Source organism: Trichomycterus rosablanca, chromosome 14, assembly GCF_030014385.1.
Source record: "Trichomycterus rosablanca isolate fTriRos1 chromosome 14, fTriRos1.hap1, whole genome shotgun sequence".
NCBI lineage: Eukaryota > Metazoa > Chordata > Actinopteri > Siluriformes > Trichomycteridae > Trichomycterus > Trichomycterus rosablanca.
In genome coordinates this window covers 22,134,664-22,152,899 of record NC_086001.1, presented here as the reverse complement: position 1 = coordinate 22,152,899, position 18,236 = coordinate 22,134,664, and positions in this window count along the sequence as shown.

Below are 18,236 nucleotides of genomic sequence, written 5' to 3'. Positions count from 1 at the left end.
GTAAAATTATCTCAAAACCACAAGATTAGTACTAGAGTAAGTGTTCTTCATGGATGTCGGGGTGGCACCTGATAACAATTTGTTTTGTTTATTTTATTGCTCTTCAAAAAGTGGTATTAACAACCGAACAGACACTTCACATGAGTTTGAGATCCGATCACATCAAATTCCTCCAGTAAAAATGTCTGAAATGTATTTCATTAATAACAGAGTCGATGCTCTTCTTGAACTGAGTGGATTTTGTGCATCAGAACGCGGTAAATAATGTTTATTAAACTGTAAACAGCAGTTTTACCCTCTTTAACGCTTTGGGTACCGTAATACATGGTTTAGAGGTACAGTAACATGTTTAGTGTAGATGGTGCAGTGATAATTAAGTACACAATTAAGGACACTCGCTTACACTTTTCACCTGACTGTGACTATAAAACTCTACAAACAACCTGTAAACAAAGTTCAACTGTAAACAAAGTTCAACTGTAAACAAAGTTCAACTGTAAACAATGTTCAACTGTAAACAACGTACAACTATAAACAAAGTTCAACTGTAAACAAAATTCAACTGTAAACAAAGTTCAACTATAAACAAAGTTCAACTGTAAACAACGTACAACTATAAACAAAGTTCAACTGTAAACAAAGTTCAACTATAAACAAAATTCAACTGTAAACAAAGTTCAACTATAAACAAAGTTCAACTGTAAACAAAGTTCAACTATAAACAAAGTTAAACTGTAAACAAAGTTAAACTATAAACAAAGTTAAACTATAAACAAAGTTCACCTGTAAACAAAGTTAAACTATAAACAAAGTTCAACTGTAAACAAAGTTCAACTATAAACAAAATTCAACTGTAAACAAAGTTCAACTATAAACAAATTTCAACTGTAAACAAAGTTCAACTGTAAACAAAGTTCAACTATAAACAAAATTCACCTGTAAACAAAGTTCAACTGTAAACAAAGTTCAACTATAAACAAAGTTCAACTGTAAACAAAGTTCAACTATAAACAAAATTCAACTGTAAACAAAGTTCAACTATAAACAAAATTCAACTGTAAACAAAGTTCAACTATAAACAAAGTTCAACTGTAAACAAAGTTCACCTGTAAACAAAGTTCAACTATAAACAAAGTTCAACTGTAAACAAAGTTTAACTATAAACAAAATTCAACTGTAAACAAAGTTCAACTATAAACAAAGTTCAACTGTAAACAAAGTTCAACTATAAACAAAATTCAACTGTAAACAAAGTTCAACTATAAACAAAGTTCAACTGTAAACAAAGTTCACCTGTAAACAAAGTTCAACTATAAACAAAGTTCCACTGTAAACTATAAACAAAGTTCACCTGTAAACAAAGTTCAACTATAAACAAAGTTCAACTGTAAACAAAGTTCAACTATAAACAAAGTTCAACTATAAACAAAGTTCACCTGTAAACAAAGTTCAACTATAAACAAAGTTCAACTGTAAACAAAGTTCAACTATAAACAAAATTCAACTGTAAACAAAGTTCAACTGTAAACAAAGTTCAACTATAAACAAAATTCACCTGTTAACAAAGTTCAATTATATAAAAAAGTTCAAAAATATCACGTGTTTATATAAAAATGTGAGATTTAATCATGAAAAAGTTCCGCTCAATTGATTCATTTTGATGGATCGGTTCAAATGAATCGGTTCTTCAGTACTGAATCATGTGTGGTGCTAACAGTTAGCGGAGCAGCTAATAGTTTGTGTGTTTAAATAAAACTGGAGTTAAAGCTCCTCAAATCCTCACAGTGATGTTTTATTATGAACTTTAGTTTTATTATTAATTAGAATGTGGTTATAATTCAATATAAGGGTTATAATTAAATACATATTTTACTTACAGCAGCTTCTTGTTCTTCTTATGATGTTTAATGGCGGTTGGCAGAACAACTTAAGACGCACCAGCGCCACCAACTGGACTGGAGTTGAACAGCAGCTTAGCAGTAAAACATCTCCATTAGCAAGTCTGTACGGTGGCTGAGAAGTGCAAAACAATTTTACATTTCAGAAAACAAAATTACAAGAAAACAAAAACAAATTTACAAGTGCTTGGGTATCCAGTGTTTGTATATTTGTTTTGGCATATGTAAAAGTGTTTCAGCACTTGTAAATTTGTTTTCGGCATATGTAATTTTGTTTTCTAAAATGTTAATTTGTTTTGCACTTCTCGGCCGCTGATTTCTGACGGAAAAGGTAGGTACAATACACCGGAAGTGCGTGTTGCTTACCTGCTGTCAATCAAACTGTTTCTCAGTGGTAAAGTGAACGGAGTTTGTGATGGTAACGATAAACAAGGTTTTGTCTAGTTTGTGGAAATCATTTTATCCAGTTGATCCGCTATTGTTTTTCTTGTGGAAAGTTATTGGATTGTTTGTGCAGATGTTTAGACATGGCGTGTGCATCTCTATCTACCGTCCGCTATTCTAAACATCTAAGGAATTCCCACAAGAACAACAACACTGTAACACTTTTGTAACACTTGACTCAGTGTATCGGGGCTTGTATTAAACCAGCAGGAATGTCCGGGACTGATTCTAAGCTTTGGTGCTGTGTTTTATCTCACTCACTATATAAGAGACAATCAAACCAGGGTCACCAACCGTCCTGTAAAATACTTCTGTATAATAATTCTTTATTTGGAGTTCAGTATTGAACTGATACAGGACGCGCTTTGTTCCATATTTTTATCAATGGGAGATGAGGTGATGTGTATGAACCAGAAGGAAACTGCTACTGTGGGAATTAGAAAGTGTTTGGTTATTATATTAAGTAGTGTTCAGTTTTATTCTTGGTAACGCGGTGTGTGCGCAACATAACCTGTTTAATACACCGCTGTATGAGTAGCGCACTGGGCAGACTGCGTTTTTTGCCTAAAATATGGTTCTGACTTATTATTATAAAGAATGAAAATAATAAATGTTAAACACCATAAATAAAACTTTTGTTCTCATGACTGTGTAAGGTGCCCCCGTCCCCCCGCCCACTACGCTACTCATACAGCGGTGTATTAAACAGGTTATGTTGCGCACACACCGCGTTACCAAGAATAAAAGTGAACACTACTTAATATAATAACCAAACACTTTCTAATTCCCATAGCAGCAGTTTCCTTCTGTTTCATACACATCACCCCATCTCCCATTGATAAAAATACGGAACAAAGTATCAGTTCAATACTGAGCGCGGCATTTAGTCTCCAAATAAAGAAGGATTCTGTATTTTACATGATGGTTGGTAACCCTAGTTTGATTGTCTCTTATATAGTGAGTAAGATAAAACACAGTACTAAAGCTTACAATCAGTCCCAGACATTCCTGCTGGTTTACAGTTTTTCTCGATTGCTTTGGTGCATTTCTCTGATCAGAATTAAAATTCTCATAACTGTTAGTTCAACCTCCACAAGATTTAGTCATTTGTGCACATCATAGTAGCAGTTTATCATTCCTTCCAACAAATTGCAAATGCTTTTGGACATGCATCAATTGCTTCCATACAATTCTCTGCTGTTTTATAACATTATCATTTGCTTATGTCATGTCAGTCAAAATGAACTATACTTATGAATGCTGAATAGTCGTTCCCTATGAAACTAATAGTCCTCATTTCATTGCTTGAATCATTACATACAAAAATGTTGAACTAGTTGTCAAAATCAGTATGTTGTATGTTCCAATTCAGTTCCAATATGTACTGCAATATTGTTTACAGTTGTGCACAGCTCTACCCAAAGGGTGTTTCTTATGTTTGTTGTAAATAAGTTTGTACTTTGCTTTAGCACAATGCTGTGAACAAATTACAACCCCAATTCCAATGAAGTTGGGACGTTGTGTAAAACATAAATAAAAATAGAATACGAGGATTTGCAAATCCTTTTCAACCAATACTTTGTATTCAATTGAATACACTACAAAGACAAGATATTTAATGTTCAAACAGATAAACTTTATTGTTTTTTTTGCAAATATTCACTCATTTTGAATTCGATGCCTGCAACACGTTCCAAAGAAGTTGGGACAGGGGCAACAAAAGACTGGGAAAGTTGAGGAATTCTCAAAAAACACCTGTTTGGAACATTCCACAGGTGAACAGGTAATTGGAGACAGGTAAATGTCATAATTGGGTATAAAGGGAGCATCCCCGAAAGGCTCAGTCGTTCACAAGCAAGGTTCACCACTTTGTGAACAATTGCGTGAGCAAATAGTCCAACAGTTTAAGAACAACATTTCTCAATGTGCAATTGCAAGGAATTTAGGGATTTCATCATCCACAGTCCATAATATCATTAAAAAATTCAGAGAATCTGGAGAAATCTGTGCAAGTAAGCGGCAAGGCCGAAAACCAACATTGAATGCCCGTGACCTTCGATCCCTCAGGCGGCACTGCATAAAAAACCCACATCATTCTGTAACGGATATTACCACATGGGCTCAGGAACACTTCAGAAAACCATTGTCAGTGAACACTGACGCTGCCGCTCCATCTACAAGTGCAAGTTAAAACTCTACCATGCAAAGCGAAAGCCATATATCAACAACACCCAGAAACGCCGCCGGCTTCTCTGGGCCCGAGCTCATCTGAGATGGACTGACGCAAAGTGGAAAAGTGTCCTGTGGTCTGACGAGTCCACATTTCAAATTGTTTTTGGAAATCATGGACGTTGTGTCCTCCGGGCCAAAGAGGAAAAGGACTGTCCGGATTGTTATCAGCGCAAAGTTGAAAAGCCAGCATCTCTGATGGTATGGGGGTGTGTTAGTGCCCATGGCATGGGTAACTTGCACATCTGTGAAGGCACCATTAATGCTGAAAGGTACATACAGGTTTTGGAGCAACATATGCTGCCATCCAAGCAACGTCTTTTTCAGGGACGTCCCTGCTTATTTCAGCAAGACAATGCCAAGCCACATTCTGCACGTGTTACAACAGCGTGGCTTCGTAGTAAAAGAGTGCGGGTACTAGACTGGCCTGCCTGCAGTCCAGACCTGTCTCCCACTGAAAATGTGTGGCGAATTATGAAGCGCAAAATACGACAACGGAGACCCCGGACTGTTGAGCAACGGAAGTTGTACATCAAGCAAAAATGGGAAAGAATTCCACCTACAAAGCTTCAACAATTAGTGTCCTCAGTTCCCAAACGCTTATTGAGTGTTGTTAAAAGGAAAGGTGATGTAACACAGTGGTAAACATGCCCCTGTCCCAACTTCTTTGGAACGTGTTACAGGCATCAAATTCAAAATGAGTGAATATTTGAAAAACACAATAAAGTTTATCCGTTTGAACATTAAATACCTTGTCTTTGTAGTGTATTCAATTGAATATGTGTTGAAACGGATTTGCAAATCATCGTATTCTGTTTTTATTCATGTTTTACACAACGTCCCAACTTCATTGGAATTGGGGTTGTAGAATTGCAGTAAAAGAGCATATGCAGTAAAAATGTGAAACATACATATTGAGTGTCTTGTACTCATTTACCTCACTAAATACAGTAATGTGTAACTTAAATGTAGATTTCAAATGGGTGTGCTAATAGTGTACAGTGCTGTCTTGAGCATTTTCAGGTAGTGTCACCATGATCTGATTTTTTTGCATTGAAAAACACTTACAGAGTGAACTATCATAATGAAAACATGACAAAGCCATTTGACTATCTTGTTCATAAACAATGGTGTCAGGACTTTTTATTTTGATGACACTGACACTTTCATTGACATGAATACTTGCTTTTGAGAAATGAACTATCCATTTTGAGCAAGTGACACGCTTTTGCAGGTTATCAACTAGGTTTTGCAGTTTGTACTAATTGTTTTGAGAAATGCACTTACTGTTGTGCAAATGTTAATAGTGATGTGAGAAATGCACCAAAGCGACTGAGAAAAACTGTAATACAAGCCCCGATACACTGAGTCAAGTGTTACAAAAGTGAAACAAGCTTCAAAGCCTCGGTATCAATTGTTCCGTCCCTAAAAAACAATGTTTTGTCCATTTTGTGTTAATTATTTTCATTATTTTGCTTTTGTTTTTCTTGTGGGAATTCCTTAGATGTTTAGAAGAGCGGACGGTGGATAGAGATGCACACGCCACATCTAAACGTCTGCACAAACAATCTAATAACTTTCCACAAGGGGGGCTCTTGATGACAATTTGATTTGCTATTTTTATTGGACTTTAAACACAATCAAATAGAGACTTTAAGTACCATTCTATTATTTTAAATGCCTACAGTAAAAGTTTCCCAAAATCACAAGATACAGTGGGGCCAAAAATATTTAGTCAGCCACTGATTGTGCAAGTTCTCCTACTTAGAAAGATGAGAGAGGTCTGTAATTTTCATCATAGGTACACTTCAACTATGAGAGACAAAATGAGAAAAACAAATCCAGGAAATCACATTGTAGGATTTTTAAAGAATTTATTTGTAAATTATGGTGGAAAATAAGAAAATAGATTTGGTCACCCACAAACAAGCAAGATTTCTGGCTCTCACAGACCTGTAACTTCTTCTTTAAGAAGCTCTTCTGTCCTCCACTCGTTACCTGTATTAATGGCACCTGTTTGACCTCGTTATCTGTATAAAAGACACCTGTCCACAGCCTCAAACAGTCAGACTCCAAACTCAACCATGGCCAACACCAAAGAGCTGTCGAAAGACACCAGGAAGGAAATTGTAGACCTGCACCAGGCTGGGAAGAGTAAATCTACAATAGGCAAACAGGTTGGTGTGAATAAATCAACTGTGGGAGCAATTGCAAGAAAATGGAAGACATACAAGACCATTGATAATCTCCCTCGATCTGGGACCCCACGCAAGATCTCATCCCGTGGGGTCAAAATGATCATGAGAACGGTGAGCAAAAATCCCAGAACTACACGGAGGGACCTGATGAATGACCTGCAGAGAGCTGGGACCAAAGTAACAAAGGCTACCATCAGTAACACACTACGCCGAGAGGGACTCAAATCCTGCAGTGCCAGGCGTGTCCCCCTGCTTAAGCCAGTACATGTCCAGGCCCGTCTGAAGTTTGCCAGAGAGCATATGGATGATCCAGAAGAGGATTGGGAGAATATCATGTGGTCAGATGAAACCAAAATGGAACTTTTTGGTAAAAACTCAACTCATCGTGTTTGGAGGAAGAAGAAGAACCCAAGAACACCATACCTACTGTGAAGCATGGGGGTGGAAACATCATGCTTTGGGGCTGTTTTTCTGCAAAGGGGACAGGACGACTGATCCGTGTTAAGGGAATAATGAACGGGGCCATGTATCATGAGATTTTAAGCCAAAACCTCCTTCCATCAGTGAGAGCATTGAAGATGGAACGTGGCTGGGTCTTCCAGCATGACAATGATCTCAAACACCCCGCTCGGGCAACGAAGGAGTGGCTCCGTAAAAAGCATTTCAAGGTCTTAGAGTGGCCTAGCCAGTCTCCAGACCTCAACCCCATAGAAAATTTGTGGAGTCCGTGTTGCCCAGCGACAGCCCCAAAACATCACTGCTCTAGAGGAGATCTGCATGGAGGAATGGGCCAAAATACCAGCTACAGTGTGTGCAAACCTGGTGAAGACTTACAGGAAACGTTTGACCTCTGGCATTGCCAACAAAGGTTATGTTACAAAGTATTGAGTTGAACTTTTGTTATTGACCAAATACTTATTTTCCACCATAATTTACAAATAAATTCTTTAAAAATCCTACAATGTGATTTCCTGGATTTTTTTTCTCATTTTGTCTCTCTTAGTTGAAGTGTACCTATGATGAAAAGGTACACTTTTTTTTATAAATTTAGCGCATCCAATTTCATCCCCGTCAGTCAATCTCTCACTATCCCGGTCCCTGCTCTTGACTGGGGGCTGACGAGGCCGTTCCACGCCTCCTCCGATACGTGCACAGCAAATCGACCGTCTTATCACCCACACTTGACGAGTGGAGCGCGTCAGAGTATTGCGCACGGAGGATCACACACTCCACCGCACCCCCTCCCGTCTCCATGCAGGCGCCCCGAACCAACCAGCAGAGGGCGCAACCACCCCGTTCCTGAGAGAGTATCCCTCCGGTCTAAAGTCCCGCCCCCCACCTGAACAACAGGCCAATCGTTGTTCATATAGCCGCCCAGCCTTTCGACCGGTGAAGGCAGAGCTGGATTCGAAACGACGCTCCTTCGAAATCCAGCTCTGGTTGCAGCGCATGTTTTTACCGCTGCGCCACCTGAGCGGCGACTAAATACTTTTTGACCCCACTGTATATAATGACTCCCAGCAGTGCAGATCGGTTCCTTTATTTTAGTTTAAAGGGCCGTTCAATAGAATCGAATCATTCTACGACACATCACTAGTGGTTATACAGTTCAAAATGTTTTATGGAACTTAAATTACACATAACACATCACTAAATGTTTTAAATGTTGTATTAACATGTTTATTCTAATATATTTTAATTAAAAACAACTGTTGTGAGATTTATATCCACTTGTCTTGTTAAAAAAGTAACAAAGTAACGTTTACTCTGAGTACATTTTAAATGAGTTACTTTTTACTTGAGCAGATTTTTAGGCTAGTAACCAGTGGTGTATAAAGTACCGGAAGGCCATACTTGAGTAAAAGTACAAGTATCTTACCAGAAATGTACTTAGATAGAAGTAAAAGTCACCTTTTAGAATATTACTTGAGTAAAAGTCTAAAAGTATCTGATGTTTAATGTACTTAAGTATCAAAAGTAATTCGATATTAAATGTACTTAAGTATTAAAAGTAGAAGTAAAAGTAAATGTTAGTATAAATGGAAGTGGTCGTTTTAAATATAAAGATTGTTCTTTTAATCCTGTAAACCACCTTAACAATTAACCTGTTTTCTTCCTTTCATCTGAACATGATTTATGCCAATTCATGATCATAATCAACGGTTTGATTATGATCAAACCGTTGTTTGAAGTCAACCTGTTTGAAATCATGACATTAATCATTACTAGCCCTAAATGTTCCTGTTCCAACGTTTTTAGAATGTGAGTCCCATTTTTTTATTTGGGTAGTATATTTCAATAACAAAAAAATAATTTTGGCATAATAAATTTAAAGCAAAACTCAGGAGAGTTTAACAAAACGTGTGACACTTTTATCCCTTTAATGATCTGTTCAAGCATTAATTTAAATCAAAATATTTGAGTAAAATAAGCTGTATTTAAATCATCTTCTTTGGGCTGTATCTACTCACTGAATGGCATGTGTTAATCTAAAAAATATTGGTATTCTTACTTTAAGAAAACACCATTTCTAACTTGAAGCCAACAGCTGAAAAATCATTAATAATAAGTTGGATAAGTTGATTTTCTTGTTGAGATGATTAAAGTGTTTAATACAGAAGTTATCTGAGGAAATATTTGTCCGCAGGTGAGTTTTTAAAAATAATGGACGTGTCTTCATTTGTTTTGCAGTCAATGAATTCCAAACAAATTTAGTAATCGGTAAAAATGGTAGGTAGATATCTGAACAATGTTAATGCTAATAATATAAAAAACTGCTGATGCTGCAGCTTTAATTTGTTAATCATTGTTAACTTGCATCAGTGTGTTGGACAGGGAGCTTCTGAAATGTCCATATTTGCATGTCTTTGGGTGAACGACGCACTTTTAGAAAACTCTGATAGCTTTTAGAGAACGTTTGCACATGCGCATTAATGTGTTTAACCACCGTCTAACTTACAAGCGCAGATTCACCAAACCAGCTGCAGTCCGTCACACATCTCACATCATTTAACTTCATTCTGTAGTAACGAGTAACGAATTTACATACAGCGAATGTACCGGAGTAAAAGTACACAATTTCTTTAGAAAATGTAGTGGAGTAAAAGTGAAAGTTGCCGAAAATTTTTATACTCCAGTAAAGTACAAGTACTTCAAAAAACTACTTAAGTACTGTAACGAAGTATTATTACTTCATTACTATACACCACTGACACAGTGACTTTTTCTTCATCAAAGCTACATGAGACAAAGACACACATTTACCCCAATCATGTGTAAAAGACACACATTTACCCCAATCATGTGTAATTAATGGTCATTGTGAATTGCAAATGGACCTGATCACCAAGGACGGATTAAGGATAGTCTGGGCCCCTGAGCAAAGAGATCCTGAGTTCATTCTTAATACGAGCCAGTTTGGAGAATGAACGCTCCCCTTCACAATTTGTGATAGGCACAGTCAAAAAAAGTCTAAGTGCTATGTAGACATTTGGAAAGGTTGACTGTAAATTCAAATTTATCATGGTTTTGAGCATTTTGCTAGGACATTTTTCTTTTTCTGTTATGAATGATTTGTATTGTATCAATTCATCTGCCAGGCTCATGTTCAGATCTGAAGGATATGCTGCAGCGAGTGAGTTAGCCTTTAAAGTGAGCTCACTGTTGGACATATTGTCAGGCATGAAAAGAACATCAAATAGCTCAGTTAAGTGTGTGTATGCATTCAAACTGTGGTTGAGACAGGACACAAGTTTGTCAATGACAACATTGAAAGTTTCGATCCGAAACTTGTCCTTTCCGTTAAATGCTACACCTGGCTCTGCACTATCATCAGACATAATTTTGCGCTTCTTTGTACGCTGGAGGTCATGCCTGTACTCTTGGGAGACAGCAGTGGTGACATTTAAAGCTGCCCCTTCAAACACCTCCAAGTTATCTCTCTGTGCTGCCACAAAGTCTCGTAAAGACAAGAGAAGTTGTGTAGCTGTACATATGTCAATATCATGCTTCTGCAGCTGCAGGCTTGTGGCTTGGAACCTCTGTAGTATTGTGTCCCAGAAGTATGCCATGAAGGCCATCTCCAACGTGTCTAATTTGTCACAGAGTGCAGAGGCTTCACTTGGAGTTACACATTTCTCCTCCATATCTTTAGACATATCATTCAATGCCTCTCTCAGTTGTGCATAATATTTCCAAGAGCCTTAGTTGACTCAGCTCGTGTGCTCCATCGAGTACCTGACAGTGATTTCAGTGTGAGTTTGATATCAGTATCACGGAAAACCTTTCCCCACCTGTGTGTAGATGATGCACAAAATGTGTACATTGCCTGTACAAAGTCAAAAAAACGTCCAGCTTCTGGGCTACTGTCAACAGCATTGACACCAACTAAATTCAGTGAATGTGCTGCACAGGGGACATAACAAATCAAAGGGTTTCTTTGTTTAAGATGAGCTTGGACTCCATTGTACTTTCCCCACATGTTACTTGCATTATCATATGACTGGCCCCTACAGTTGGATAAGTCTAGGCCCAGATTCTCCACCATAGCAACGACACACTCTGCCAAACTGTCCCCACTATGGTTTTCAATAGGCTCAAAAGCTAGAAAACGCTCAACTACATGTCCGTCATTATTAACAAACCTGAAAATTAAAGTAAGTTGGTCCACATGAGCAAGGTCTGGAGTGGAGTCAACTATAACAGAGAAGTAATTTGGCTAGGGCCCAAAAGCATGGCTAGGGGCCCCAAAAGCATGGCTAGGCCCCCCAAGAGGCCCTGGGGTCGAAGTCCCTAATAGTCAGAGGATCCTTAAAATGGAGGGCCCTCGGAAATAAAAATATGTTGTATCATAAATGTTGATAGGCATCGCAAAATGTTTTGGTCCAGGGCCCCCCCGGGGCCCCCTGACCTCAAGGGCCCCTGGGCGCTGGCCCCACTGGCCCGGTCAGTAATCCAGCCATGCTGATCACCAGTTCCATTGTTATGCAATGGGCGGTGATCGGTCGTTATGCAAATCAACTGCATATAAGGTTGGGGTTCTTCACCACCAGCTCAGACTGAAGAAGTCATTCGGATTGAGTGACGAAACGTTTCTCTTAAGTATTGATGAACTGATTCAACTTTGTGGATTTAACTGTAATGCGTTACATTACTTTGTTACAGAAAACAAGAAAGAAGAACAAGAAGCTGCTGTTTGTACTGTAGAGCCTCATCTGTAAGTAAATAGTATTTAATTATAACCCTTATATTTAATTAACTACATTCTAATTAATAATAAAATTAGAGTTTATAATAAAACATCACTGTGAGGATTTGAGGAGCTTTAACTCCTCAAAACTTTAACAGATTTAGAGTTTATTCATTATTAAATCTAACATTTTTATATAAACACGTCACATTTACTTTGTTTACAGTTTTTAATGTTTAATACAAACAGCGAGTTCTTGTAGCTTTGTTTACAGGTTGTTTTACAGGTTTATAGTAAAAGTTAAAAGTATTAGTACAGCACTGTTATTGGGAGTGGATGAGAAACTAGATGTAAAGAACATCAGACTTAATCATTTCACTTTGGGCCACAAAACCACTTCCACCAAACTCAAAGGGTTGTTTCCCAGACAGGGATTAAGGCTTATAGTCCAGGACTACATTTAGCTTTAAATAGAGAATCTCCATTCAAAATGCTGTGTAGTCTAGGACTAGGCTTAATCCCTGTCTGTGAAACCAACCCAAAATGTTATATTAGAAGTCTTTTCTGCCTGATGCTGCTCAGTCCCACAATAGTTTCAACATTTTCACTCTGTTTACAGCCTCACAGTCTAAAAGAGTATTCCTGGATTTCTCTTTAATAGGGAATAAAGTACATTTGTCTATCTGTCCGTCTGCCTGTCAGATCTTTTAATAATACTGTGGAGAAGTGCTGATACACTCCAGTCTGGATTAAATGTAAGTAGTATTTATTTGTGGTAACTAAACCCACAACCTTCAGTTTCCTCCAGTTGTTGAGTTTCTTCTTCACATATTGATGAATTTCAGGTGAAGGAACCTCAATCCCTGTGGAACACGTCACCTCTGAGGAACACCTCACCCCAGAGGACCAACAGTGTGGAGGTTTCCAGATGAAGCCTGTGAAGAAGGAAGAACCTGAAGATAAAGATGAACTCAGTAAGATATTTTTTATCTTGAGTAAAATAAGATTTGGATTGAATAGAATCAGAGGAACCTGGGATGAAGCATCATACAGTGAAAGCTTGTATTGTGCTCATGCAGATCAGTGTGAGCAGGAAATGATGAATGCAGGATGAATCACGTTACAGGACTTTAGCATCAGATCTCAGTTTAACAATTACTAACAGTATTTATTATTTATAATGTTATAAATGTATTTGATTATTTATAATGTTATAAATGTATTTGATTATTTATAATGTTATAAATGTATTTTATTATTTATAATGTTATAAATGTATTTGATTATTTATAATGTTATAAATGTATTTGATTATTTATAATGTTATAAATGTATTTGATTATTTATAATGTTATAAATGTATTTTATTATTTATAATGTTATGAATGTATTAAATTATTTATAATGTTATAAATGTATTAAATTATTTATAATGTTATAAATGTATTTATTATTTATAATGTTATAGATGTATTTGATTATTTATAATGTTATAAATGTATTTGATTATTTATAATGTTATAAATGTATATTATTATTTATAATGTTATAAATGTATTTGATTATTTATAATATTATAAATATATTTGATTATTTATAATGTTATAAATGTATTTGATTATTTATAATGTTATTAATGTATTTGATTATTTATAATGTTATAAATGTATTTGATTATTTATAATGTTATAAATGTATTTGATTATTTATAATGTTATAAATGTATTTGATTATTTATAATGTTATAAATGTATATTATTATTTATAATGTTATAAATGTATTTGATTATTTATAATATTATAAATATATTTGATTATTTATAATGTTATAAATGTATTTGATTATTTATAATGTTATTAATGTATTTGATTATTTATAATGTTATAAATGTATTTGATTATTTATAATGTTATAAATGTATTTGATTATTTATAATGTTATAAATGTATATTATTATTTATAATGTTATAAATGTATTTGATTATTTATAATATTATAAATATATTTGATTATTTATAACGTTATAAATGTGTTTGATTATTTATAATGTTATAAATGTATTTGATTATTTATAATGTTATAAATGTATATTATTATTTATAATGTTATAAATGTATTTGATTATTTATGATGTTATAAATGTATATTATTATTTATAATGTTGTAAATGTATTTGATTATTTATAATGTTATAAATGTATTTTATTATTTATAATGTTATGAATGTATTTGATTATTTATAATGGTATAAATGTATTTGATTATTTATATTGTTATAAATGTATTTGATTATTTATAATGGTATAAATGTATTTGATTATTTATAATGTTATAAATGTATATTATTATTTATAATGTTATAAATGTATTTGATTATTTATAATATTATAAATATATTTGATTATTTATAATGTTATAAATGTATATTATTATTTATAATGTTATAAATGTATTTGATTATTTATAATATTATAAATATATTTGATTATTTATAACGTTATAAATGTGTTTGATTATTTATAATGTTATAAATGTATTTGATTATTTATAATGTTATAAATGTATATTATTATTTATAATGTTATAAATGTATTTGATTATTTATGATGTTATAAATGTATATTATTATTTATAATGTTGTAAATGTATTTGATTATTTATAATGTTATAAATGTATTTTATTATTTATAATGTTATGAATGTATTTGATTATTTATAATGGTATAAATGTATTTGATTATTTATATTGTTATAAATGTATTTGATTATTTATAATGGTATAAATGTATTTGATTATTTATAATGGTATAAATGTATTTGATTATTTATAATGTTATAAATGTATTTGATTATTTATAATGTTATAAATGTATTTGATTATTTATATTGTTATAAATGTATTTGATTATTTTCTGCTTCAGAACTGAACAAGGATTTCTGCTGCTCCTCGTGTCCACGTTCCTCTACAACCCAAAATCAGCTCCACAATCACATCAAGAGCTGCAACCATGATAAATATGAGACTCTGGTGAAGATTAAGACTGAACATGAGGATCTGACGCCCACCAGAAGCTCCAGTAATCAGCAAACGTCCTCTGGTACTGTCAGCATTAACACCTCTCTCAGTCCCACACAGGAAGAAGGAAACGTCTGCTCACAGTGTGGGAAGAGCTTCAGGCACCAGAGTGCTCTCAAAATACACCAGCGCATTCACACATGAGAGAAATCGTATCAGTGCTCACAGTGTGGGAAGAGTTTTAATATACAGGGTAATCTCAAAATACACCAGCGCATTCACACTGGAGTAAAACCTTATCAGTGCTCACAGTGTGAGAAGAGTTTTAACACACAGGAATCTCTCAATAAACACCAGCGCATTCACACTGGAGAGAAACCGTATAAGTGCTTAGAATGTGGAAAAAGTTTTATTCAACAGATTAATCTCAAAAGACACCAGCGCATTCACACTGGAGAGAAACCATATCAGTGTTCACACTGTGGAAAAAGTTTTATTCAACAGATTAATCTCAAAACACACCAGCACATTCACACTGGAGAGAACCCGTATCAGTGCTCACAATGTGGAAAGAGTTTTAATAGACAGAGTGATCTCAAAATACACCAGCGCATTCACATTGGAGAGAAACCGTATCCGTGCTCACAGTGTGGAAAGAGTTTTATTCAACAGAGTGATCTCAAAATACACCAGCGCATTCACATTGGAGAGAAACCGTATCCGTGCTCACAGTGTGGAAAGAGTTTTATTCAACAGAATAATCTCAAAAAACACCAGCACATTCACACTGGAGAGAAACCATATCAGTGCTCACAGTGTGGAAAGAGTTTTAATGGACAGAGTGATCTCAAAACACACCAGCGCATTCACACTGGAGAGAAACCGTATCAGTGCTCACAGTGTGGGAAGAGTTTTAATCAACAGAGTTCTCTCAAAAGACACCAGCGCATTCACACTGGAGAGAAACCGTTTCAGTGCTCACAGTGTGGGAAGAGTTTTAATGCAAAGAGTGAGCTTAAAATACACTTGTGCGTTCACCGTGGAGAGAAACCATATCAGTGCTTACAGTGTGGGAAGAATTTTTATACACAGTCTAGTCTCAAAATCCACCAGCGCATTCACACTGGATAGAAACCGTATCAGTGCTTACAGTGTGGAAAGAGTTTTAATATACTGTAAAGAGTGAGCTTAAAATACACCAGCGCATTCACACTGGAGAGAAACATTATCTGCATCCGGAATCGCATACTAACAGAGTCTGTACTAGATTGGAGGAAGTACGCAGCACTTTCAGTACAGAAGTAACAACACCCCTACTACATCTGCCATCTTACTAATGTCAAGTGATGACGTGATGACGTAATATCGCTATGGTTACAGACCACCATAGTTACAGACAAGTCCCACTTGCCAAATTTTTGGATATTTATCGTCTTTTTGCGCTAATCATAACGTTATTTAGGGTTGTACACAATAATAACATTTTTATTTTGTTTATCTTACTTAAACTTGTAAACAGAGGACTCCTCCTTCTCCCCAATTTCTTGTTTTCTCTTCCGCTTTGCAGCTACAGTTGCATTATGGGATACATTATGGGTTGCATACTCGAACATGGCTGCCCAAGAAGTAGGTCATCCGGGTACTTCCCGCGTACCTTTTTATGTATACTGAGTATTCAGACATACTAACCACTCTCGCGTACTGCTCTCGCGTACTATTGAGTATACAAGTATGCGATTCTGGACGCAGCTCTCATCAGTGCTCACAGTGTGGGAGGAGTTTTAATCAACAGAGTTTGTGCTGTTAATACAGTTCATGTGGTAAATGTTTACTGTTTGTTTAAGAGTCGTTTGGTAACTGATGATGATTCATAGTAGTGGTTCACTAAGTGAAGCGATTCATTAATGATGTTTTAATTTATGTTTATTAAGAGTATTAGTTGATTTTGTATTACAAGCTTGAATCAGGTTAGCTCATGATGCATTAAGTTAAATGAATTTGCACATGTTGGCTTATTAGTATTGAAATGCATAACTTGGAATAATATGCATATGGACTTTAAACTTAAATATTATTTGATATTCATGTCTTGATGTGCTGAAGTTTATAAATGTGTTGTTTTTACTTAATAATTTAATAAATTTTAATAAAAATGTAATTTAATACTTATTAAACAGAGTTGAACTAAACATCTTCTACAGCGTGGTGATTGGTGGAGGAGTTATCTGCCAGTTTATGCAGGGCGTATAAAGGTGGCAGAATAGAGTTAATACACACTGGAGAGAAACCATATCAGTGCTCTGTGTGAGAAAAGCTTTAATGTACAAAGTGACCATAAAATACACCAACGCATTCACAGTGGAGAGAAACCGTATCAGTGATCTTAGTGTGGATCCAAGAGTTTTAATCAACATTGTCATCTCAAATTACACCAACGCATTCACACTGGAGAGAAATTGTTTCTGGACTCTGTAAACACTGTAATACACAGGAATCAAACACAGGAGTTAGAGAAGCATGTTGGAGAACTAAACATGACATTAGAGGAACTGTTTGGAAGAACGTCTAGGACTGACTGTAGTCCTTTCTAAAGGTCTGCTGTTCAACTCCAAACATGCCATTATTTCAATTTGCCAAACTTGATGACCCTTCTGTAAATGGTTTAATGTGCACACTGCTGCTACTGGCTTGTTTTTATTTTCTACAATGTAAGTTCAGACCTTTAGGTTCATGTTATTTGAGGTCTGTGTTTTGTTCATTTATATGAATGCTTTCCATTCTTGCAGGAGTGTGGGTTTACCTTCCACTTCAATAGTGAGGCGTGTCCAGCCCTGTCCAGTCATTTTGATCCCTGTTAAAAACTTTAGCTTAGTTAAAGCAAATAAAGACACATTTAAAATGTTCATCTTGTATTACAGGTTTAAAGTTGCATATTTGAACCATGGTAAAAAAGAACCTCACAGTTGGGGTTTTGTAACAGCTCAGCACAGTGGTCAAACTGCACAGTTCATTGCATTCGGCCTTTTCTTTCCTGCATACCAAAAACAGTCGCCATTTCAGGTTTACAGAAACACTTGGGACAGAAGAGCCATAAAGTCACAAATCTGTACCCAAGCAACAAGCTGTAATTTATTTCTAGCACCACTAGATGGCAACGAGTTCTGTACAACATTTTCAACTTCACTTTAAAAGTCAGTTGAATGTGTTTTACTGTAGTAAGAATGAAAGTATCAGCTGATCTTTGTCTCAATGTGTGTGTTTG